Below are 24,290 nucleotides of genomic sequence, written 5' to 3'. Positions count from 1 at the left end.
AGGAACATCCTGGATTGTCTGTTCCCACTGTGGCAAAGGGAGAGGGGTCCTGTGTGATTTGAGCAGTGGGCACAAGCAAGCTTGCTCATTCCTGGAATGCCATAGTTTAACTGAGGCTTACTGTTATGCGCAAACCAGGCCATAATCTGCTCATTGGAAAAATCGCAATCTTTAAGCAAAGAAATCTAAGCACATATACAATCAACTTTAACAGCATTTATTTTGTTTTGAGAACATAGGTTGAGAGTCCTCTGTGGACATCTGTTTCCTGGACTCCCCCCCCCCCCCCCATTTCCAGAAAAGCATTATAGCAAACTGCTCAAGTAAGATGCAAACTGTTTAGAAATTAACAACACAGTAGAAAAAATGTCATGTGAAGCACCTCCTTAAGATTCAAAAGTTTCAGCTCTAGCTAGGTCAGTAGCATAGCGTTCTTGCTTTATTTCCATTCATTTTTTATTATTTATACTTCTGTTAATTTCGTATTTGTTTCTTGTTTTACAGAACGTTTTCCCCATCCCATCCATCACCTATTTACTAGCATTTTTCAATACTATTCATTATTCTTAGCAGTAATTTCCATTATTCTTGGCACTATTCTCCATCGCCAAGTTTCAAACCATTATTTACCAGTTCCAAATTGTTGTCTGATTATCCTTAAAACTTATCTCCTTTTCAATCTTTCGCTCATGAAGATGTTCACCAGCCCATACCACATTAAAACCATCAAATAGTACTATTACTACAATTCATTGCCCTTTAATAACAATCAATACCAAAGAGTGTCTTAAGTGCTAGATGGAGAACAAAGAAATACTATGGTACCTGCTCAAATGGCTTATAATGAATTCCATATTGTTTTGAGTAAAGTAGCTATTATTTTACAGTCACCCGTCCTAAATATAATTTACTTGTAAGTCCTACTAATTTCAAGTAAGCGTGCATGGGGTTGCACTTGTAATATAAAAAAGGTATACTGCTGGAAGAAATGATTTCCCTTCTACAAAAACCTGCGCTAGATTGTTAGCTTAATAAATCACTGAGCAAAAGTAGCCTAGGACAATGTCTTGCAAAGCATTACCTAATGTTCGGTAACCAACTAGAGGCTATATATATAAAACAGCATTTCAACGGATCATTGAGAACTAATGAATTTAAGTGAGTTAACAGAAACAAATTTGGAAAAGAAACCAGGCTTCAAAACAACATAATGAAGCAACTTTGAATAGCTGTTTTCAAGTCAGTTGATGAATCCCGATATACAGGCCATAACTTTTTCTTTTTTAAAAAATGCATTCGTTCCACGCAGAAGAGAATATAAAATACAACCAACATTACATACCAATATACATCTGAAGTTCATATATAGCTACAAGGTGTGAAAGAAGTCCCTCAAAATCAATGTAGTTATTCCAGAGTACACAATCTGGTGAGTGCCTTAGCCCCTAATCCTATACATCTGCACTTGTTATAGGAAGCCTGTGAAATGGGTTTTACTGAAGTGTTGCACCACTGCAGCCATATGCCCCTTCCTAGTGAAGTACAGTGGTACCTCGGGATGCGAACGGGATCTGTTCAGAGCCCCATTCACATCCTGAATAGAACATAAGACGCGACTGCGCGTCTGCATGTGCGCGGGTCACGTTTTGCTGCTTCCACGCATGCGCGTGACGTCATTTTGAGTGTCTGCGCATGCGTGAGTGGTGAAGCCCGGAAGTAACACGCTCCGTTTCTTCTGGGTTGCCACGGAGCGCAACCCGAAAGCGCTCAACCTGAAGCACATTCAAACCGAGGTATGACTGTTTTCCAAATATCACACCAAATTCCTTAAAAAGTGCTTTTTAGTTAGAAAATATCCCTAAAAACTCAAACGAAAACCCAAGTGAACTGATCTATGCTTTATAAAAGCTACATTAAACAGGCACTAAATAATACATGTCACTGAACATATGCCCTTATTTACTAAACTAGCGAAATCATATCTGAGGAGAGCAAAGAGAGGAGAGTTACTTTCCTCCAAAATCCACAATGACCACTGGATGACATCCTCACTCATCACACCACACCCACTCCTAAAGCAGAACAGCTGTCCTGACCTCACTTCCAACAACAGTGTTCTGCACAGTTCTTAATAAATGTTCATTACGGCAGGCAGGATGTGTATGAGAAGGGCCAGGTAAGTTACCTGCTACGAGGTACATATTTTTAGGACTGCTTGGCACAATCCAGTCCTCAAATGCAGCCCCCATTCTCCTATATGGAAGTAAGTAAAAAGACACCATCGGTACAGTGGCAAACACCCTCTGGTTACTCCTGGCTCTGGTTACTCCTGGCTCTAGGGAGGTATTAAACCAGTTCTGGATAGGGCAGTAAAGAACCAAATTTTGGGGGGGGGGGCACACTCCTGAAAACATAAAGCAGTGGCCAGATGTGCCTTTTCCCAGTGCAGGCTTGTACACCAGCCCTATCTCAGTTACCCATGAATCAGCTCCTCCAAGATGGGACTACCTGTGTTGCAGGACTGTCGGGGAGGTTTGGAAACTCAGGTCATTATAAAATGTAGGTATCCAAATGCTAGTGGGGGCCATCTGAACCTGTAACACTTGTGTTTGCCGCCTCTCTAATAAGCAATGCAACTGATGCAAACTGTCTTCAGCTCAAAGCTCACTAATCCTCCAAACAGCCACACACCAGGGGTGATCATGGCCAAAATGGCCAACAAAACATGCACCTTATGTACCATACATGCAGGTACACTCATAAGAGGTTTAAACATCTCAGCCTAGCACTGTAATGGGATGGTCTCCTGACGGAGAAGATAGCAGTTGGGAGATCACTAAAAAAGACTTTGTGGACATCATAGAGACCACAGGTTTACTGCTATGTTTCCGGGCCCAACGTGCTCATATGAACCTTTAAATCAATTTGGAAATAGGTTAGCTTGCACCTACACCAATATCAAAAGTCTTGCTGATGTAAAGATTGGCATGCATAAGAGACAGGGCCTTCTCAGTGATGGCTCCAGAGTTATGGGGCTCCTTTCTGGTTATGCCTGGCTCCTTTTAAGTACAGGCCTTTAAGTGGGGCTTGCAAACTGATTTTCACAGCTGCCTTTTCTCAAGTGTGCAAATGATATGCATGCCTCAGAAAACAATTTTCTCATAATAATCGTACCCTATTTGATGTGTCTCAATTTATCTTGTACCTTTTTATATATGATGCTTTGAGTCTAAAAAGTGATTTATAAATACTCTGAATGAATGCCTTAAAATAATCAATAGCAAATCACACTTATCTGCTGACATAATTTATCTTCTGAACGTATCACCATAAAGTAAATGAAATTTACAACATCAGAATTTTTTTAAAAACCCAAGATTCCAGAGTTCTATTGCTAATAGTAAAAACCATCAAGGCTGATTTAGATACCAACTCTTTACCCTTAAGTTCCCTATAGAGCATCAAAGCTATTTTCACATAAGTGAAGGTAAACAGAGTCGGCTATTTATGTGAAGATGACTAAGCAGTGTGCACTCTTTTATGCTTTATTATTTACACACATATTAACTACTCCGATATCCAGTTAGATAATGATCATTTAAGTCACGTGAATATATCCCAAGGTCCCCTGTTTTCTAGAGAAGTAGTAAATCATCTTCTCTATGTTGGACAGAGGCACTGTGGGGAAAACCAAAGCAGAACTATTCCAGTAATGTCCATATTAAGGAGTACAGTATGGTTATAATTTCTTCCAAGCAAATTCTGCAGTCTTCCTCACTTTAATTCCTTGTGTAGCAAATCCAAAACACTTTCAGTATGATTTCAAGAAGTCCAACTTGAAAGAAGGGCCATTTATGAAACACCTTTGAGGTGCTTCAACATTAGGGAAAGTAGCTGTTAAAATATTATGAACCCTCCTGAAAACTAAAATTTGAATATTCAGCTCTGCCCATCCCTGATACATACCCACAGACAAAACCTAGACTGAGCCAAACTCCCAACAATGCAAACTGATACATGCACCTCTCAATCCATGTTTTGAGAGGGTGCTATTGCCCAAGACTGGCATACACCTAAATATGTGAATGTAGCAAACATGTATATCATACAGGTGTACTTGTCAGGGATTGGCTGCAGCTTCCTGCAGAGTGTACCTGAGCTTGCCTCTGCACAAAAATCTGAAATGGCGCTAAGTAAAAGCTAACAAAGAATACAGATTTCAGTGTTTTAAGATGATCCATCAACTGTAACATGGAAGACGAAAGTAGTAAGCATTACACCCAAAACAGCTCAGCTGAATCTACCCTATGCACAATTATAGGCCTTACTGCAAGTAGACAAGCTTCAGGACTGACTATAATCACACTAAGTGACTATCTACATACAATAATAAAAGTAGCAGTAGTACTTAGCAAAAGGCAGAGGTGTCTTAATAGTGGTGCTTAAATAAAGCAGGTGGGGCTAACCTGAAGCCCTCCAGATGTTGCTGAACTAAACTCCTATCAACCCCACCCAGCGAATAATAAAAAATGATGGGTGTCATAGTTTAGCGACATCTGCAGGGTCACAGGTTAGTCACCTAGATGTGAAGCTTTAGAATGCTCTGTTGCAACCACCCTATATTGTTCTTCATATACGGGGAGTAACATAATGCTCTTGAGACATCCATCTAATTTATGCTTAAAAGCTTCCGGATACAAAAATAATAATAATCAGCTAGTATAAGCCACTGCTTCTCTCTCCATTTAAAAAACAGCTCCCCCGCGCCCCCCCTTCAGCACTTCTCTAGAGCCACCACTCTTGCCATATATTTAATCCCTCTGTCCCGCTCCCTCACTTCTTCCAGTCCACAAAGGAGTAAAAAAAAGAAAAGAGCTAGACCTGGTGCCTCGCCCCCCCTTTTTTTGCAAACAGCAAATGATCTCCTATGCAGACCGATGTGTGGGGAGTTAACTCCCACCTCTACTTCCAGCCTCATCGTCCCCCCCCCCCAAAAAAACACACACACCTAGATTCCGCCCCCCCCCCAATCTCCCCGCCCCACGCAGTGCTTTGCAACACCCAGCACTTCTCCGTCTGGACCACCCCGCCTCTTCTTTCCTCCTCCTCTCTGTCCCCCCCCCGCCTGAAAACAAAACAAAACAAAACCCGAAACCTAGTCCCTTCTTTCTTTCGAGATGCCTGAGATTGCCCCCCCACCCCATGGGGTGGAAATAAAACCCCTATTCCCAAACGCACCCTTTTCCATTTCTCCCCCGGATTCCACAATAGTCGTCCATAGTTCCGAGGGCGGGGGCAGGCGAAGGCAGCTGCTTCCCCACTCCCCACCCCCCGAAAAGTCCCTCCCTCTCCGTCACGACCCCTTGATTTATGTGATCTATAAATCAGAGCGGGGGGGGGGATTTAAAAATGTTGAATTTTTTTTTAACCCACCCACCCCCGCCTCTCTCTTCCTCCCCCACCCCCACCCCGCCGTCGCAAAACCCGGCGCTGGAAAGAGACCGAAGGGAGAAGAAGGGCGGAGGCAGCCCGTCCATAAGCAGGCTGCCTTCTCTCCGTGCGCCCTCCCCGCATCCCCAACGGGGCGCGCCTGCTAGGCCCCGCGGCCACGGGACGGGCGTGGAGAGCGGGTCCCCGAGGGGGCTTCAAACCCCCGAGCCCGCCCCCCTCAACTCCTCCAAGTTTATGGCGGCTGGCGATATTCTTGCTCGCTCGCTCTCGCCTTACCTGGCTTGGCGGGAGGAAGGGGAGACCCGCCGGTGGTCCGCTCCTCCGGGCGCGTCGGGGCTCCCCGGGCCAGGCGCGCGGGCGGAGGATTAATAATGGCAGGAGGCGGCGGCAAGGAGCAGGCTGCTCTCCCCGGCGGGCTCCGCTCTTTGTCTCGGCGGCGGCTGCTCCTCTTTCTCTCCCCGCTTTGACTCCGTGCGCGGCTCGCTCGGCTCGGGGAGCTCCTTCTCCTTCTCCTTCGCCCAGCGGGCCGGGCGCTCGGGGGCCGCCGGCGTCTCCGCGCTCCCCTCCCGGGCTCCTCTCCGCCTTCCTCCCGCGGCTCGACGTGTCCAAGGCCCCAGCGCTCCTGCCGCCGCTCAGCCCAGCAGCAGCAGCAGCAGCGGGCCCCTCCCCCTCTGCCCAGGCAGGCAGGCAGCTCCCTCCCTCCTCTCCCTCTTTTCCTTTTCCTCCTCCTTCCTCCCCTGGCCGCCCCTTCCCTTCCTGCCGCCGCCGGGATCGCGTAGGGCGGGGAGGAGGAGAGCAGCCCTCCTCTCCCCTGCTTTCCTTTTCCGTCTCCTGGGAGGATCTCCTTCTCTTCCTGCTGCTGCAACAACCCCCCCTCCCTCTTTTCTTTTTTAATTCCTGCTCTTCCTCCCCACCCCGAGCAGGGAGGGGGGGTGGACACACACGATTTTTTATTTTTGGAGCAGCCGGTGCAAGAACCGCAGCCTCTCTCTCTCTCGCTCTTCACACCTACGCGCCTCTCTAATTTGGGGAGGGACTTTTTCTTTCTTTCTTGCTCTCGGTCTGCAGCAGCTTCGCGCACTCTTTCGCTTTGATTATGATGGTGATGATGATAATAGGAATAAACCCCCGAGATTCAAACTCTTTATTTCTCTCTCCGGGACTTCTGGAGGAGAGAGAGAGAGCACGTGGGGGGGGGGGCGCAATGGGCGCAAAAGCGCACCGGGACCGCATAGAAAAGTAGCCCGGTCCTTGCGCGGGACTTAGGAGCCCCCTAACCCTGTGGAAATATTAGGGAGGTGGGGGTCACCTAACGTTAGGGAGGTGGGGGGTCACCTAACTCCGCCAGATCTGGCTGGGGGGGCACTTTTCAGCCATTGACTTATATACCCGTGTGCCTGTATTTTAATTTTTGCGCCCTCCCCCGTTGGAGAAGGTTGCCCCTCGATTTATTTGTTTCTTAAAAGGCCCGGAGCGGCTTGTAAATCTGGGCTTCCCTGCCAATCCTGTCCCGATTCCAGCCTGCGAACTTTCTGGATTAGCTATCAATCCAGGGAAGAGAATCGAAACCGTTAACACGGGACTCGGGACGCGCGTAAATGGAGAGCTCGGATCCGCGCCCACGGTTTGCTGCGTGATTCTCACCCTCTCTATTTTAAGGTGGGGGTGGAAAACAAAACAGCACCGTGGAGGAAAGTGCTTCTGATGTTGCTTGTTTTTCCTAGGCGGGGGGGGGGGGCATAGATCCAGAAAGAAACGGGAGCCGGTTTCGAAGACGTCGGATTTTCTGCGGGCGCGATGCTGCACTTGCACCGCCAACTCAAAAATGGAAAGGAAACCGGCCAATGTTACCATTCCCAGAAGAAGGGAACTTTCGGGCGCAGCGTCACAGCCTCCGAAGAGGCTGATTGGGCAAGGTCGTGATGTCACTCTGGAAGCACCGCCTTCACTCTGGAGGGCAGGAAAACTACCTGTGTCAAAGATAACAGATGTCTAAAGAGTGCAAAACAGTTGCAGCGCCAATACCGGGCTGAATTGTTAATATTAGAAAATCCACAAATGTTATGCGTTTCGTTGGTTCAATGCCTTTTATTACCCGGTGGGATTAATTATGTCTTCATTTGATAGAATTAATCTTTTAGGACTGTCTGGCAAAGGCGGCTAACAAATAATAAAACAGGTTAAATAAAATAGGCAAATATTATCTGCATTGTAGACAGCAGCAATAAACACTAAAAGCAGCGGTAAACACCGAGAACAGGGTGGAACAGCACAAGCCTTTGCTTGTTTACTCATGAGTAAGTCCAACTTCGTCCTATGCCCTTTTAAAATGTGTTTTTTTTTGGGGGGGGTTATTGTTTTTATTTTGATTATATGTTTTGTGGTTTTATATTTTGATTTTGGTCCGTGAACTGCCCTGAGACCTCCAGGTATAGGGCAGAATATAAATTCAAATAATAATAATAATAAATAACATAACTTTGTTCAGTGTGGTTTAATTCCAGGTAAGTGAGCATAGTATTGCAACCTAAAGCAGGGAAATAAAACAGGCCAGCAAAATAAAATTAATCCATTATGGGGGTTGAACTACAACTGGCAAGGGTGCCACCCCATAGAAGGCAATGTCTCTGGTTGCTACCCACTTTGGTTCTCCAGCTGGCAGAACCTGCAGCAAGACCTCTGAACCAGATCATGGTGAGCAGGTAGGTTCATGTGGGGGAAAGGCACCATTACCTCGATCCCAAGCTATGTAGTTTTGTAGACTGACACTAGCACCATGAATAGCCTCCACTCACAAATTGGAAGCTGGTGAAAAACAAATTTCTGTACTGGCAGTGTGTGTTCTGAGCAGTCAGGCCCAGGAAAAAAGGTATTTCCTGCTCTATCTGCAGTTTTTGAATAGTTTTCCAGGGAAGCCCTATATGCAGGACATTGCAGCAATCAGTTCTCCAAGGTACCAAGGCATGAATGACTGGCAAGACCCCTCTGTCCACAGCTAGCAATCCAACATAACTTGGTTTTAAAAAATGCTTTGTACTAAGGTTGTAACTTGAGCATTCAAAGTACTCCCAAGCTGCAGACTTGATTCTTGGGGAAGTGGACCACCAACCAGATTAGCTTTTGCATCATCAAAACAAGGATTTTCAATATTTGGAATCTAAAATTGCATGGAGGTATAGAACGTAACTGGGGTGCCTATACTCTTGCATGGTTTACTTTCTTAACTAAATCTCCCAGTGTGTTCAGAGTTTTCAAACAAAAATGACATAGTCAAGCTCTCTTAAAGTTAAGGCATAGCTATGCTGTGTTAAGTGATTCTGAATATGAGTTTTTGCTCAAAACTTTAGCAGTTGCCTCACTGGTCAAACCAAGGTCTGCCATGTTCAGCAATAATCCCAGTCATCAGTAGGTATTAAGTGAGAGGTCAATGTGAAATTAGCTTGCGATCCGCTATGAATCTCAATTTTCCTTTTGTCCTGGTACAGAGTGAGTGAGGAAATCTGATACACAGGACAAAGGTTAATTAGCAGACTCATTGCTCTCTCAGTACATAAGGTTCTCTCTCACATTTTCTTGAAATGCTATGTATGCTTACTTGAAAATACATCTTACTAAGTTTAATGAGGCCGATAGCCAGGTAAGTGAGTTGGGTAACGCTACAACCTGTGTGCTGCACACTTATCTCAAAGTGAGCTCCTAGGGTTGAGATTTAAGATGACAATTCTATGCATACTTACTTGAGAATAACTCTTAGCAAATTCAGCTAGTTCTTTCCTAAAGACAGCCAAAAAGAACATTTCAATTGCTTAATTTAGATGAATATAGCACACCCGCCGTTCACGTTTGCACAAGCTATTCTTAGACTCTCTTAAATATAATTTTGAAACTGTGAATGGACTTTTCTTCCCTTCCCCCCTTCCATGTTGAAATATTTATGTTGCAAACAGTCACAGCCCATTTGTGCATGTTTACAAATTTAATAAATAAATAGTTCCACTGTGTTCACTGAGACTCTCAAGAAAGTGTGTTGACGACTGTAGCCTTAGGGTGACACTGAGCACTTTTAATTCTCAGTGGCTGAATAATAATAATAATAATAATAATAATAATAATAATAATAAACACAGCTCAGTCCTGTGCAGAGCTGGGTGACGTAGGTACACCTAACTTTGCAAAGAATCAGACTGTAAATACCCCCCCCCCATGGAAATTAAAAAGATTTCAAAATGCTTTTGGCTGGCTCATACCCTTGAATTCATATGTATAATTCACCACTTTAATTAGTTACCACTGAGTCACTTGTGTATCCTTGGCAATGTGTTTCTAATTCAGCCTGAAAGTAACATAGCTGCTCTTCTCACTTACTGCCATGACTATTGAATTGTCAGTGACATTTACTAAAAACAGACTGAGAGAGGAATGATATCAGGACTTGGAAATGCTTTCGCGTTCCTGTCCTCAAGGCAGCAAAATGATCAGAAGGTGCTTTTAACATCCTGCTGTAAATTGAGATGCACAAATTTAGATTCTGTTACAATAAATTATTTTATTAATAGCACCTCATCTTCCTCACCAGTAACCTCAAGGAATGGGTGGGAAAACTAAATGTAAACGTGGATCTACGTAACTGAGGGCCCATTTACATGAAATCACTCCGCATGATAGCTGAGACAGTATGCAAGGAGTGATTTGTGGATAGTAGCTCTATGTGCATGTCTAGTTTTCACCATCATAACACCCTGAGAGATTTTATTTTTTAAATGAGGTAGAATGGTGAGCACTGCCAAATCCATGTGCACATGAATACCTTGACATAGTATTATGGCTGGCTCCATAAGTGGAATTTGAAACATCCTTTCATGGATAGCCCAAGTTCAAAGTCTGCTGAAATTACTTGGAAATATTCATCATTGAATTTAGTGAGCCTTTCTCCTAAGAAAACATCATGCTGTGCATGATCAGCCCTGATATATAATTGGTGAATTTAGGATGCTGCAGCATCCTTTATCTTTTATTGTTTTATTCTTCTACCACTTCCAAAATTATCTCAAACAGGCCTTCTTTTCCCCTTGGGATGTTTAAACAAATATTGTATCATACTATGGGTGATTTCCAGCATTAATCATGCTTGGGGTAAATCCACTGAAATCAAGTCCCTTTATTCCAACCTGTCTAATCTGAATATGACTAAAGTTTGACTGTCACCATGTGTTCATGAAGTTTCTTGGACCCCATGATCTACTTAGTTGCAGAAATATTAAATGCAGACTAAGAATGGTTTCGCAGAGTAATACACTGCACATAAATAACATTAAGAAGTTCTGAAATGGTTAATTCTTTGAGCAAGTGTTAAGACTGAATCCTTTTGTCTATAAACTATCATAAAAATAAAAATGTCTGGGGTGGGTGGGAAACAGGCACAGATGGCCAGATTGTGGTTTAGTTCACATGATCATTAAAACCTTCACAAACCACGGTTTATAGAGCCAGAAACGAGCATTAAGGCTGAGTGTACCTCCCTTGTGCCACCTATTCCAATTGCACACTGGTTGTATTAAGCTAGAGTTCCCTATTATGTCCAAACTGGCTCAATGTTGGATTCAAAAAAACATGAAAGTAAGCCAGAATGTAGTTATTTTGTGGGTTATTCATCAACATTAAGCCAGAGTCCCCCAGTTTAGAAACTGGGAGGGAAAGGGAAGTCAAAATTTCCCAGTTTAGAAATGGGGGATTTGGGCATGATACAAGCCAAGAGCTTCATGCCAAACCAGTGCATGACAGGGAGGGAAAAGGAGCACATGACTGATGTTCATTGATTCAGCTTTGTCATCGCTTTAACTGAAAGAACTATGCAATAGCTCAAGCCAGCTTCCCTATCCAACAACGAAGTTAAGAATCACTTCCTCATTTAATCGTGATTCTTATTCTTTCTGTGCCTTGTGGGTAAAGCTCATAATTAAACCACAGTTTCTTTTTAGAAGACCTCGATTTATAGAAGTTCCATGGAACGGTGTTGATTTAAAAAATGGCATATGCTGTTTCTTCCGTGCCACTGATAAAAACAAAGGAGGTCACTGCTGGGCTGGGATTCAGCAGTAACTATGGAGTTGTGGGCTCTGGTTAACTGAAAGGAGTTTTCCTATGGTCCTGCAAATAAACAGCATTGTGAAGTTCCCATTTTTACTCCAGACTGAAGGCAACAATAACCGTAAACATTGCACAAGAACTAGCCGGTCCTGAAGTTGGTTTCGTTTTCCATCGTCTGCGAGGACTGATCTAAATGCATCTTCTTTTACAGAAAGCAAAAACTGATAACATAAATGATGATCGATCTCCCTGTGTGCGTGCCCTTTCAGGTGACAAGTGTGATATCTTAGCCTCTGTTGTCGAACGTAATCCATTCCGGAAGACCGTTCGACTTCCGAAACGTTCGACAACCAAGGCGCGGCTTCCGATCGGTTGCAGGAGCTTCTTGCACTCAAGCGGAAGCCGCGTCGGACGTTCGAGTTCTGAGGAACATTTGAAAACCAGAGCATTTACTTCCGGGCAGTGCTTCTTTTTCTAAAAAAAATGTTTAGGGGTACTCTCATATTTTCCTACTTCTATTGAAATACTGCCCCTCAATGGAGCCAAACTTAGATTCACAAAATGTTTAGGGGTATGCGTACCCCTGCGTCTCCCCAGAAAAAAGCACTGCTTCTGGGTTTTCAGCGTTTGGGAACCGAAATGTTCAAAAACGGAGCCGTTCAAGAACCAAGGTTTGACTGTACAATAAAGCTTAGTCGTTTGCTCTATTTATGCAATCATTCAAGTTTCAGATTGATGCAAACTACTAAAATTTATTGTACAGTCAAACCTCGGTTCTCGAACGGCTCCGTTTTGGTGGGGCTGTGGGTTAAACCACAGAGCCTAGGACTTGCCAATCAGAAGGTCGATGGTTCGAATCCCCGCGACGGGGTGAACTCCCGTTGCTCAGTCCCAGCTCCTGCCAACCTAGCAGTTCGAAAGCACGAAGTGCAAGTAGATAAATAGGTACCGCTCCGGTGGGAAGGTAAACAGTGTTTCCGTGTGCTGCTCTGGTTTGCCAGAAGCGGCTTAGTCATGCTGGCCACATGACCTGGAAGTTGTACGCCGGCTCCCTCAACCAATAAAGCGAGATGAGCGTCGCAACCCCAGAGTCGGCCACGACTGGACCTAATGGTCAGGGGTCCCTTTACCTTTACCTTACTGTTCAGATTTGCTGAAATGTTTGCCACATCATCACACTGAGCCCTTTTTCAAGCCCTCGCCATAAGTGCCACGCATCACATGACTGTTCATCATGGCCACTATACTTTGCTCAGCAGCTGAAACTGACTTGGAAATGCTTCATTCCCCGTCCCGTCTTAACGTGGGGCATTGAACTGATACCATGAACATCTCTAGAGTTCACCTGGGACCCTTCTCTGCTAGAGCATCTCAAATTAGCAGAAGTTGTTTGAAATTAGCATAAGTTGGCTCCCCCCAACTTCCAAGTACTCAAGCGTGATCAAAGGCTAAATAAGAGGTGGAGTCAATAACAACAGGTTCTCCTCCTCCTGTCATCTGGCTGTGTAGCACTACAGAGGAATCATGAGAATAAAAACCTGCTGTGGGCTCATCACAACAGATCTTGATGATGCCAAAATGTTAATGCTATTCTGCTGTTCTCCAGTTTTCCAAAGGGCAGGAAGTTCCAGGGGCAGTTTTTTCCCCAGCTCTTTTTCCTTGTGAGAATAAAGTCCTGAGGTTTTTAAGGTCGGTTTTGTGTTTTTTTTAATGACTGTTTAATTGCACCTACACACACTGAGCATGGGCCACAATGTCAGTCACACAGCTTAACAACTAACAACTTGTTACACTAGTGGAATCCAGTACAACGATTCCAGTGCCACATTTAGGGCAATATGGGTGGTTGCATTAGCTTCATCGGGAACTCTGCCTGAAATATCTGCTACATTAAAAGAAAACTTTGGTCTTTAGCAGATTGTCTATCATGACCCGAAGAGGGAAAAATCGAGGGACACATGTTGTCTGGCTCAAATCATGATGTCTTGCAGGTCTGTTTACTGCACAGACTTTTTTAAAAAAATAACAACAATTAAGTAAACCGCTTATAACTAAAAGGGGGGAAAATGGCAATTCAGGCATTTCTCCTATATCATTTCTGAGACCAAAGCTGTTGTGCTGTGTTCTCTCTGTTGTCAACAGTCCGTGAATAACCTTGGTCGCATATGCAGATGCAACGAGCAAGGCATCGGTACAATCAATGGCTGCTGTAATTAATTAGTCCTGGAATTAACTGGAAAACATAGTCTAAAGAAATAGCAGCACAGGGCTGAAATTGATATTGCCTCCTAATGCTATTGATTTCAATTTAAATGACTAATCTAATCTATGAAAAAGTAGAAATGTATCATACTAACAAGAGAATTATAGCAAGCTATTGGGTCAAATGGAAAGGCTTTCCAAAGGGCAACTTTGGCTGCAATTCTAACCCCGGTTACCTGGGAGCGGGCAGGGGGCAGCCCCAGACCCTGAATGCCTAAGCTGGCCAAGGACCCCCACCAGGTGCCAGCTGTGTTTTTGTTTGAGTTTATAACTTTATTCTAACAAGGCTCCCACACCAGGTCTCAGGCAGGCTCTACACAGACCTTCCTGGGAGTAAGCCCCACTGAACTCAACAGGACTTACTTCTGAGAAGAGATGGTTTGGGTTTCTCTGTAAGTGCTTATAATCTGGATGGAGGTCTATACTACAGTCCTATACTCACCTGGGAGTAAGTCTCACTGAGGATTACTCAATAGAACTTACTTCTGAGTAGACATATATAAGATTGGCCCGGAGGTGTATAAAAAAACATGAAATATTCATTGCAGGTCCTATTGGCCTAAATCGTTTCTTTTTTAAAAAAAGAGAGATTTTGTTTGAAAACCTAGCCATTAAAAAATACTAATTATATAAATGTATCCCGTTACTTTTGAAAGTGAATCCAATCTTCATTGAGCAGTCACAGAAAACCATAGGCAAAGAAATAATCAGTTCTTGCAGAACATACTAAAAACATTGATATTTAACATGACCTCTCGGCCGCACTTCTCTCTTTCTTTGCAGATATATAGTTCCTGGAAGTCAGAAGCAGAACTCAGGGAAGACCAATTCTGCAAGCTCCCTGAAATGGCAAGGTCTAGACAACCCGAGTTCTTCATGAATGGGAGCTTCTTGTGCACTGTACACAAGCCTACACTTTTTGATGAGTACAAAATTGTCTGAGCCTTTCAGGGATGGCGAACCTGTGTTCCTACAGATGCTGTTGGACTACAAATCCTATCATCCCTGTCAATTGACTGTGTTGGCTGGGGCTGATGGGAGTTGGAATCCAACAACATATTGAGGTCCCCAGGTTCCCATCACTGCCTGAATATAAATTATGAAGGGTGTGATTCCTGCCCCCGCCCCCAGCAATTGGTGCATTAGATCATCAGCAACAACAAGTGCCTACATACATCTAGCCTCAAAACTGACTTAATCCTCTTGGAGGTCATTGCTTAATAGAACAACCACAAGAATGAGGCCAATGTGTAACTCTGCTGGGGATCTTCTGAGAACATCATAGCTGCCTGATTGCCTTCTTTCGGCGGCTTCATAATCGGCCTCTGACCTTTGAAACAGAAATAAAATCCATCTATCGCTGAATGATCCACTGAAATCATATCTACTGAGGATACATAATTTACACGTTTAGCCGTCTTGTATTTGGAGAATGCAGGGAAGTTAAGAACTTGAGGGAAAGGCAGCTATGTGCAACCAATGCACAGACCTCAGAATGGATTAGCTCTTTTGTGTGAACACTGCAAACGCTTGAAAAACTGTTTTCTCAAGAGCAATCCAATGGAGCTGACTTTGATACAGACATCTTGGCACATGGCGGTCAACGTGCACAGCAACTGCCATATCACAGTGGCTCAGTGCTGGAGGTCCCAGGTTCAGTTGCGGGACAAACCCTGCTCCATAGCCTCCTACATTTCTCCGATGAAAACAGGGACATCCTACCATGCATTCCAGTGAAAATAGGGACATCCTAAGGAAAAGCAGGTCATGCCAGGATCACATCAGAAACTGGGACAACTTCTATCAATCCGGGACTGTCCCTGGAAAATAGGGACACTTGAAGGGTCTGCAGAATCCTGCAAGTCAGTGTAGACCAGGCATAGGCAAACCCGGCCCTCCAGATGTTTAAGGACTACAACTCCCATCATCCCTAGCTAACAGGACCAGTGGTCAGGGATGATGGGAGTTGTAGTCCCAAAACATCTGGAGGGCTGAGTTTGCCTATGCCTGGTGTAGACAGAATTGAGGTAGATGGATCAATGGATTCACTCAGTTTAAGGCAGATTGGTACATTCCTATCAGGGAACAGATTAGGGGAATAAGGCCTGACACAGCCCTGCGCAAACAGAACTGCACATGAAAGCAGCACAATTCAAGACTGCCCACCCCACCCCACTGTTTACATGAAGGTGGCTAGGCATGATTAATTGGGTATTGTTTCCCCACTCCACTCCAATCCCCTCCCTCCACCCAGAACTGAGCAGTTAAGGTGTATAATTATAAAGCCCTGGTGCGGTTTCTTGTGTCTGTATGTGTGCATTTCAGAATTGTTACTTTGGTTGTAAACAAGGCAGCCATGGCAATTTTCCACGGAATGGAAGCTTTCTGTGTGCCTTTGCAAGAATACACTAGATAGCACCCAGAACTGGAAATGCTATTTAGTGTCAGCAAAAGGAGAAAGGGAGAATTTACTCTTTAACAGGAGGGTTTGAATGTTACATCTGGGAGCTGAGGAAAATATCAATGTTGAAACTACCGGGCCAGTATGAGTGTGCAAATTAAATTTGGGTACTGTATCTTTCGGACTTGTTTAAGCTAGTAAAGGGGAGACTGGGAGGAGATATGATAGCCATCTTCAAATATCTAAAAGAGGATGAAGCAACATTTGTTTGATCTTGCTCCATAATAGCTTCAAGTTACAAGAAAGGAGATACCGACTAAACATCAGGAAGAATTTTCTGACAGTAAGAGCAGTTTGGCAGTGGGACACACTCTATGGGAACGTGGTGGATTCACCTTCCTTGGAGGGTTTTAAGCAGAGGTTGGATACCTATCTGTCACATATGATCTAGGTGAGATTCCTGCATTGCAGGGGGTTGGACTAGATTAATCCTTAGAGTCCCTTCCAACTCTTCAGCTCCATGATATTTTAGACTGGCTCCTATAATTCAGTTTGATAAGTAGCAGGTAGCCAGTTGGAAAACGGGAAGCTCCTTTATAATACTATTTTAGTGTCTCCCAGCCCTACCTGGAGGTGATGGTGGAGATGCCAGGAATTATACCTGAAACTTTTTTTGCATGCAAAGTATGTGCCATACTACTGAATAACAGCCCTTCAAAGAAAGGCATCAGAGAGCCAGTGTGGTGTAGTGGTTAAGAGCGGTAGACTCGTAATCTGGTGAACTGGGTTCGATTCCCCGCTCCTCCACATGCAGCTGCTGAGTGACCTTGGGCCAGTCATACTTCTTTGAAGTCTCTCAGCCCCACTCACCTCACAGAGTGTTTGTTGGACATGCATTTTCTTTCGGATAGTTGACAGCCCTACTCTGACCATGACTTTAAATGTATGTTATGTACCAATGGCATAGCTAGAATTTATTTTAGCGGGAGCAGGCTTTACGTTAGATGGGGGGCAGAACTGAGTTATCTGCAGTGCAATTGGTCAGTTAGCTTTTGGGGTTTTTTACTTGATGAGGGTGGCAGCTGCACCCCCTGCCTATGCCCATGGTGTGTACCTAGCTAAGTGACATTGAAATTGCCATATTCCATCACTAGGATGGGGTGGTTGTTGCACGTATTCACAAGGGGCTGTACTGTATACCCTTCTCTGGTTGTGCTAGTCCAGAGTTTGGAACATTTCTAGTTTTAGCATATTTATACTTGTACATGTGCCTTGCGCAGTCATCTCCTTTGTGCCAGCCCTGCAAAGTATACAGAGCCGTCTGTCTGTCTGAATAGGTGTGTGTTTATGATCCTAAAGGTAGCAACTAGGAGGAGAAAGATTAAATGAAAACAGTATACTTTTGAGCACAAAGGTCATGCTATGTTTATAATGGATAAATATTCCATTAGGGAAGTATTTCCCAAACCAGTAATAAAGGCAATGCAGCTATTAAATGCAGGGAACACACACACACCCCCGCCAACACACACTCTCTGCACATTGGGCTTCTGAAGAATGGAATAGATTAGGTGTCAAGGCAGCAAATGAGATGTAAAAACGACCAAAATTGAATTTCTCCCCAACTTCATAATTCACCCATAAGCTGTATAAATGTCTATTCATTAAGCAAAGATCTGAAGGCAGAACTTTTTGCCTCTCCATTTTTCCATTTTCATTTTGAGTTATGCTGTAATTCTCTGCAAATAGCCCACATATACTGACATGTTGTGAAATGTCTTAAAACTGGATTTGCAATCACAGAACATATCTCACAGCGGTATGTTTTAAAAATAATAATTTGACGTGTTCCAAGCAAATAAAAGATGCAGGGAAAACATTGGCATGTTATCTGAAGTGATGATTCTTCAGAAGATAGCTTCCTTTGCATGTCTTGGTGTGCTCATTTTCGCCATGGAATTTTTGTTTTGTTTCTTAACCACCCTCTTATCTATAATAGTAAGACTGTGTGAATATTAATCAATGTGACAAATACAGGGGAATCACCCACAAAAGACAGCATTTGAGAGTTTAAGGGCTCCTTCAGACATGTTTCTGTGGGTATATTCTGCAACATATAATAGTTCATTAGTGATGGATTTATACTGGACTGTCTACAAATCATTCCACCTTTTTAATTGTTCTGCAGTGTTTCCTCAATATTTCCTCATTATTGCCCTCTGGAGGGATGCTCTTCTGCTACAGCACAACACAAGGGGGACAAAAACAACAACACCTGGAACATTTGTGGTATGAAAAGTTTCAGGAATTAAGCTGGAAGCTGTGAGGTGTGCACAGACTGGAAACAATGCAATACCGGTATATCTGCCCTGAAACTTTGGCAGATACAAATAATGTTGAAAGCAGCATTGTGCATAACCACCCCAGTGAACAAAAGCTGTCATGAGCGCACAATAAAATGGTCACATGGAAGAGCCCAGCAGCACAATCCAATGCAAGTCGACTCAGTTCCTTGGGCCTAACTCCCAGGTAAGTGTGCGCAGGATTCAATGGTTTAGCATTTGTAGCATCATTTGTTTAGCTCATTTGCAGGTAGACAAAGAATGGATAGTTCCTGGTGGGATCACAAGAGAGTTCAGTAGCAAGAGAACGGGATCTGAGGGTCTTGCACAGCTCCCCCCCTTCCCCATGATTACCAAAAGCAACCTACATAAATATATGCAAATGTTCCGATCCCTGCATTTGGAGCCTCTTAGTAAAGAATATACCGTATAACATAACATAACATAACATAACATAACATAACATAACATAACCGCACGCTAAGTGTAAACAGTCCTGATGAACGTTAAGAATATCTATATGATTTTGTAAAAATAGTTGTTATTAAAGAGAACGTACATTGTCTCTGTTTTCAGGTCGTAGGGTCTTTTCTACAGATCAGTTAGATTCGATGTGAGACATTAACGTTGTATACAGTGGTACCTTGGTTTTCAAACGTAATCCATTCCAGAAGACCGTTCGACTTCCAAAATGTTCAGAAACCAAGACGCAAAGGGCAGTCTGCCAGTTTCACTGAGAAAACTGAGAAACACGCAGTAGAAGCCCTTCGACTTCTGAGGCGCGTTTGAAAATGGAAGCATTTACTTCTGGGTTTTCGGCATTTGAAAACCGAAATGTTCGGCAACAGAGATGTCCGAAAACCACTGTACAGTATAAGGTTGGGGGAGAGAAGACAAGAGAGGACTGGTGGAAAACTTACATTATTTTAGTTAGTGTATGTGTGAGGTTTTGTGTCAGCATCGTCTGGGAAGGTTCTTTTTCTATTCACCTATATGAATTTTAGTGCTTCTGAGTGCTTTGTGCTGGCTTGCTGTGACTAAATGAATCATGCATGGTTTTTTTTTAAACACACACACACACACACGATATTAAGTTTCAGCTACTACTTCAAAATACTATCTTCAGAAAGGACATCATGAATAGGGAGAGAACCCCATGGGATATGCATACAGTATGTCTAAAAACTATAGAGGAGAAAAGAAAACCCTTTTACATTTACTGTTGCGCTATATTCAAAAATGCAGAGATTTTGCAGAATGTTTAGAATATAATACAGGCTTTAAAATAGTTCAGGTCCCTGGAGAAACGCTGGCCTGCTTATCATAAGCATAAGAACGTGCATTTAGTAACCGACTTTTAAAGGTAGTTCTGGGCCTGTGAATGACGAAAAAATTGATTCCAAGCTTTCAGTCTTAGCACGGAAAGCTTCGTTTCAAACCAATACCAACACCTCATTGTTACATATGTTGTCTTAGAGAACAGGTTTTCAAAAATGCATAAAATGCACTGTTCAAAGAAATGGACAGGAGCATAATGCAAAAACATGAGGCAAGGCATGAATCACCAACGTGGCTGAAATCTTAAAATAGAGTAATCTTTGTAATCTCATTTTCTCTCATATAGCAGCCCATGACTCAGTGCTTATTATTTTGAAATGGGAAAGTCAGACTTCCCAACTTGTTCCCTTGGGACTGATCTGGAAGAGATGCTTTGTACATAGATCTTGCCCCTGCCTCTCTAAAGGATAACTCATTCTGCTGCATGAACTCTAGTAGGAAACAGGGCAATTCAGTTGCAGAAGAAGACTCAGATTGCACACTCTACTACCGCAGTGGTTTTCAGACTTCCTGGCTTCATAGAATTCTTTCCACTTTAGAGGAAGTGGTCATCGCTCAGTGGTATAGCGCCTGCGTTGTGTGTGGGGATGATGGGTTCATTCCCTGGCAATAACATGTAAGCCTGAGGTCCTGGTGAGCTCATCCCAGTCATAGACAATGGCTAGCTAGATGGACCAGCAGCCTGACTGGCATAAGACAGCTTCTTGTGACTCACCAGCAAAGGAACTCCTGAATGTCTGCTGGGAAACCTGTGTTGCTGAGGGTTCTGGGAAGCAATTTAGGGTGCGGACTTACTTCACAGAGGCCACTGTCCCAGCCTGTTTGATTTCCTCTTCTGCATGAGTGAAATGTTAGAAGAGGGCACCAAAACCCCTGAAACTGTGCCTATTGGGATGATCAGAGGAGGAGGACAAGCCAGAAAGATGGGTTGCCATTAATAAGCTTCTTTTTGGGAATGGATTTAGCCACTAGGAGAGGATATACTATGTAGTTATTATCCTTCCTTGCTCATCTTTGTGAGCAGCATCCTTTGCAGCTTTAAACTTGGAAGCTAAGTTTCCAGAAACAATAATCCATGATGCTTTAAGGCAGACTGGATTTTCCCTGGTATTACCCCTTTCCTCCCTCTTAAAAATAACAATCATACATGTTTTGTGAAGAAGTAAAAGCAGAATTTACTTACATATTCTAGGTCTTGAGCAGCAGTTACAGTGGCAAAATGAAGGCAGGTTTATAACTACTAGCTAAGTTACAAAAGTACAAAAATTAAGTTCAAAATGGTGTCTGAGCTGCGTAGCTCAGACATACACGTGTGGTCAGCTTGGAGACATGATGAGGAAAGAGGGAGATGCCCAGGCAGGAAGGAAGTATGTGGTGTTACAGCTTCCTGCCAAGGCAGACAAAGGAAGTGATCTCACAGAGTTCTCTCTAGTAATTTTTACAGGAAAGCTCTGTGAGCTTCAACACCTTCATGTGCCTATCTGGTAAAACATCAATTGTTGGCTTGACTGCAATATTGTCCCACACTTCTCAGCAAGGAAGAAGATTGTTGAGGAGCACCAAGCACTCTAGAATACGTTTTTTAAAAACTACTGCTGCAGTGGAGCAACTCAGTCTTTGGGGTTCCTAAGATGGCTGCAGCCAGAATGCTCTTCTAGTAAATTGTCTGTCATCTTTAAGGGAGCTAGGGTCATTGCCCAAGACTTGCACTGATGCTTTACACTCATCAAATTTAGGTCTGAGCTCTGCTACCAGCTTTCAAAAGGGCAATGGACTTTTGTACCTTCCAGTGGACCTTTGTACCTCTTGCCACCAAGCTCACTTTCTGCTATTTTTAAAAAAACCATTAAGTTAATAAATGGGAGAATTGCATGAATGGTGCCTTGTTGAATCTGGTCCTGTGTCTCTATTTAATTTCAAACTAAGACTGGCTGTTTCCCACATATGTACATACCTGCAGAGTAATTGTCTCAGGGACACCATCTCTGTAGGTGAATTGTGCACTGAGAATAATGTTTTCTTTGTCGGGACTGGTCAGAGCCAAGCCAGACAAATCTCTCTCTCTCTCTCTCTCTCTCTCTCTCTCTCTCTCTCTCTCACACACACACACACACACACACACACGGATAGCTCTTCACATATTGCAGATGCATTTCTCCATCACAAATAACTGTTTTCAACCTCCAGACAAAATTCTGCCTCTCAAACATTTCCTTTTTGAGATTCAGACCCTTTTCCCAGCCCCCTGCAATGCAGGCATAAGCAGCTGTCCCATATGGGAATCGAACTTGCAACTTTGGCATTATCAGCACCATGCTCTAACCAACTGAGCTATCCAGACTCTTTCATTATTGGTTCGTTTTGGAGCCCCGTGTGCAAGACGTTCTTCGCAAGTCCCCTCCTACAGATTCCTAGAGGAAGGATCCAAAAGTAAAACGCAGAATGAAGCACGGCTGAAGATGGCAACATAGCAAGCAAGCCAGCACGCAAAAGATGATGCTTCAGGGTGAGGGAAGGAGGCAAAACTGGACTGTCCCCTCCCTCCACAGCTGGGCTAATGGATCACCTGGCCTGTGGGAAGGAAGAGGAAAGGATGGGAGGTGGACAAAGACAACCTCAGGGCCTGCCTTGGTTGGATTGTCTGCTCTTCACCACAGGACCAACTCTACATTTGATTTCATTTGTTTGTTTTAGTATTTTACCATTATAAACCACCTTGGCAGAAATATGGTATAGAAATGCAATACATAAATAAGAAATATGAATCTGTGAAGGTAAAACCCAGGGCTATTTGCGTGTGACATTACCAGTACCTATGTTTTTATATTTTGGTTACCCATGGCAGCCATTTTGTGCCGGTACCCACAGCATTTTTTATCAATATATGAGTCCTGGCATCACAATTTTAACCCCCCCACCCCACCCCAAAAGCATTGGTCCAACCTAGTCATGAAGCCCCCTAGCACATTTATAAAACTTTCTTTGTATGGCAATGTAAAGCGCTGAGTTCGTATTACTCTAGAAAGGCGGTATGTTAGGATAATAGTTTTACTTGAATCTTTAAGGGCATCTCCATAATAGATTTCTGGAAGTCAGGCCCAAGGGTCAAGAGGGTCAGCTCTCAGTAGGTTCAGGCAGTAGGAGAGAGAACAATGGTTCTTACAGATTCTTAACAAAATACTGTTGTATTTAAGACCTGTTGTTGCCTCTTTCCTGGAGCAACCATTAAACTGTTCAGTTATATCCCTGATGTCTCATTCACAATGATCAAGCCAGACAAATCCATAGCAAAATGTAACGATACGAAGGCTTTGGCACTATATTTATCCCCTGCATGTCCCTGGCCAGCTGCACAGTGACAGTGATGATCTAACCAATATCAGCAGAGGACATGCAGTCTTCACAAATAGCTTTCTGCTATTAAAGTGGGTTGAGGACGCAAAGTCCTTTTTTTCACTTAAGGAATACTTCACAGTGTTTAAGCGCTGAACTGAATCTGCTGCAGAGGACACGGAACAGCCCAGCAATGAATGAATAACAATGAAGCCACTGTACCAAAGCTCCTGACACATTATACAATAGTCACTTTTCATATTAACATAATGCCAATATTTATGTTTCTTCTTGCTAGGCAGTCCATGGAAATGAATAATTTGCTAGAGTGGTTTATAGCTTGAAGCTTTTGCTACCACATCAGTTTACGGGCAAAATATAACACTTTCAGTGGAAGATCATGGGTGAAAACACTAAGACATCTCACGCCAATGCTATATTGAGCTGCCTTTCAGTCCACTGAAATGGAAAAGAAAATTATTAATTTTGGAATGTGTTTTGGAAAATAAGTCAGAAGCAACCAACAACTTTGCTGCTAAGTAATTGGGTGGTGCTGTGGGTGAAACCACAGAGCCTAGGACTTGCCGATCAGAAGGTTGGCAGTTCGAATCCTCGTGACAGGGTGAGCTCCCGTTGCTCAGTCCCAGCTCCTGCCAACTTAGCAGTTCGAAAGCACGTCAAAGTGCAAGTAGATAAATAGGTACCGCTCCGGCAGGAAGGTAAATGGCGTTTCTGTGCACTGCTCTGGTTCGCCAGAAGTGGCTTAGTCATGCTGGCCACGTGACCTGGAAGCTGTACGCCGGCTCCCTCAGCCAATAAAGCGAGATGAGCGCCGCAACCCCAGAGTCGGTCTCGACTGGACCTAATGGTCAGGGGTCCCTTTACCTTTTTAATAATTAGAAATAATTAGGAGGAAAAAGCCAAGGCCACTATTTATCTTGTGATATATACAATGCTAAGCCTGGTTTATAGGAAACTTGGTATTGGACTACATGCCTATTTTATTTTATTTTTGGCACAAATGGTGGCTCTGGTGCTGCCAGCTGAGTTTGCAAATGGCTAGAGCAAGGGTTATG

At 43.6% G+C, this 24,290-nt stretch overlaps 1 protein-coding gene across 3 annotated transcripts in view; it reads right to left on the bottom strand.

Moving 5' to 3' along the window:
* NCK2 (NCK adaptor protein 2) overlaps positions 1–6,119 on the bottom strand; it is a 74,583-nt gene extending 68,464 nt beyond the window's left edge. For 2 of the 3 annotated variants that reach the window (XM_081003211.1, XM_081003209.1), the window contains exon 1: positions 5,728–6,119. The gene's annotated coding sequence lies outside the window, so the exon portion shown is untranslated. Of the gene's footprint in view, positions 1–5,238; positions 5,263–5,727 lie in introns of those variants that run through there. The other variant, XM_081003210.1, reaches the window with a different exon arrangement.
* Between the last annotated feature and the right edge of the window lie 18,171 nt (positions 6,120–24,290).

Source organism: Podarcis pityusensis (genome assembly GCF_964106645.2).
Source record: "Podarcis pityusensis genome assembly, chromosome: 4".
Classification (NCBI taxonomy): Eukaryota; Metazoa; Chordata; class Lepidosauria; order Squamata; family Lacertidae; genus Podarcis; species Podarcis pityusensis.
Note: the sequence above shows the minus strand (reverse complement) of the source record. Positions and strands in the feature narration are given on the sequence as shown.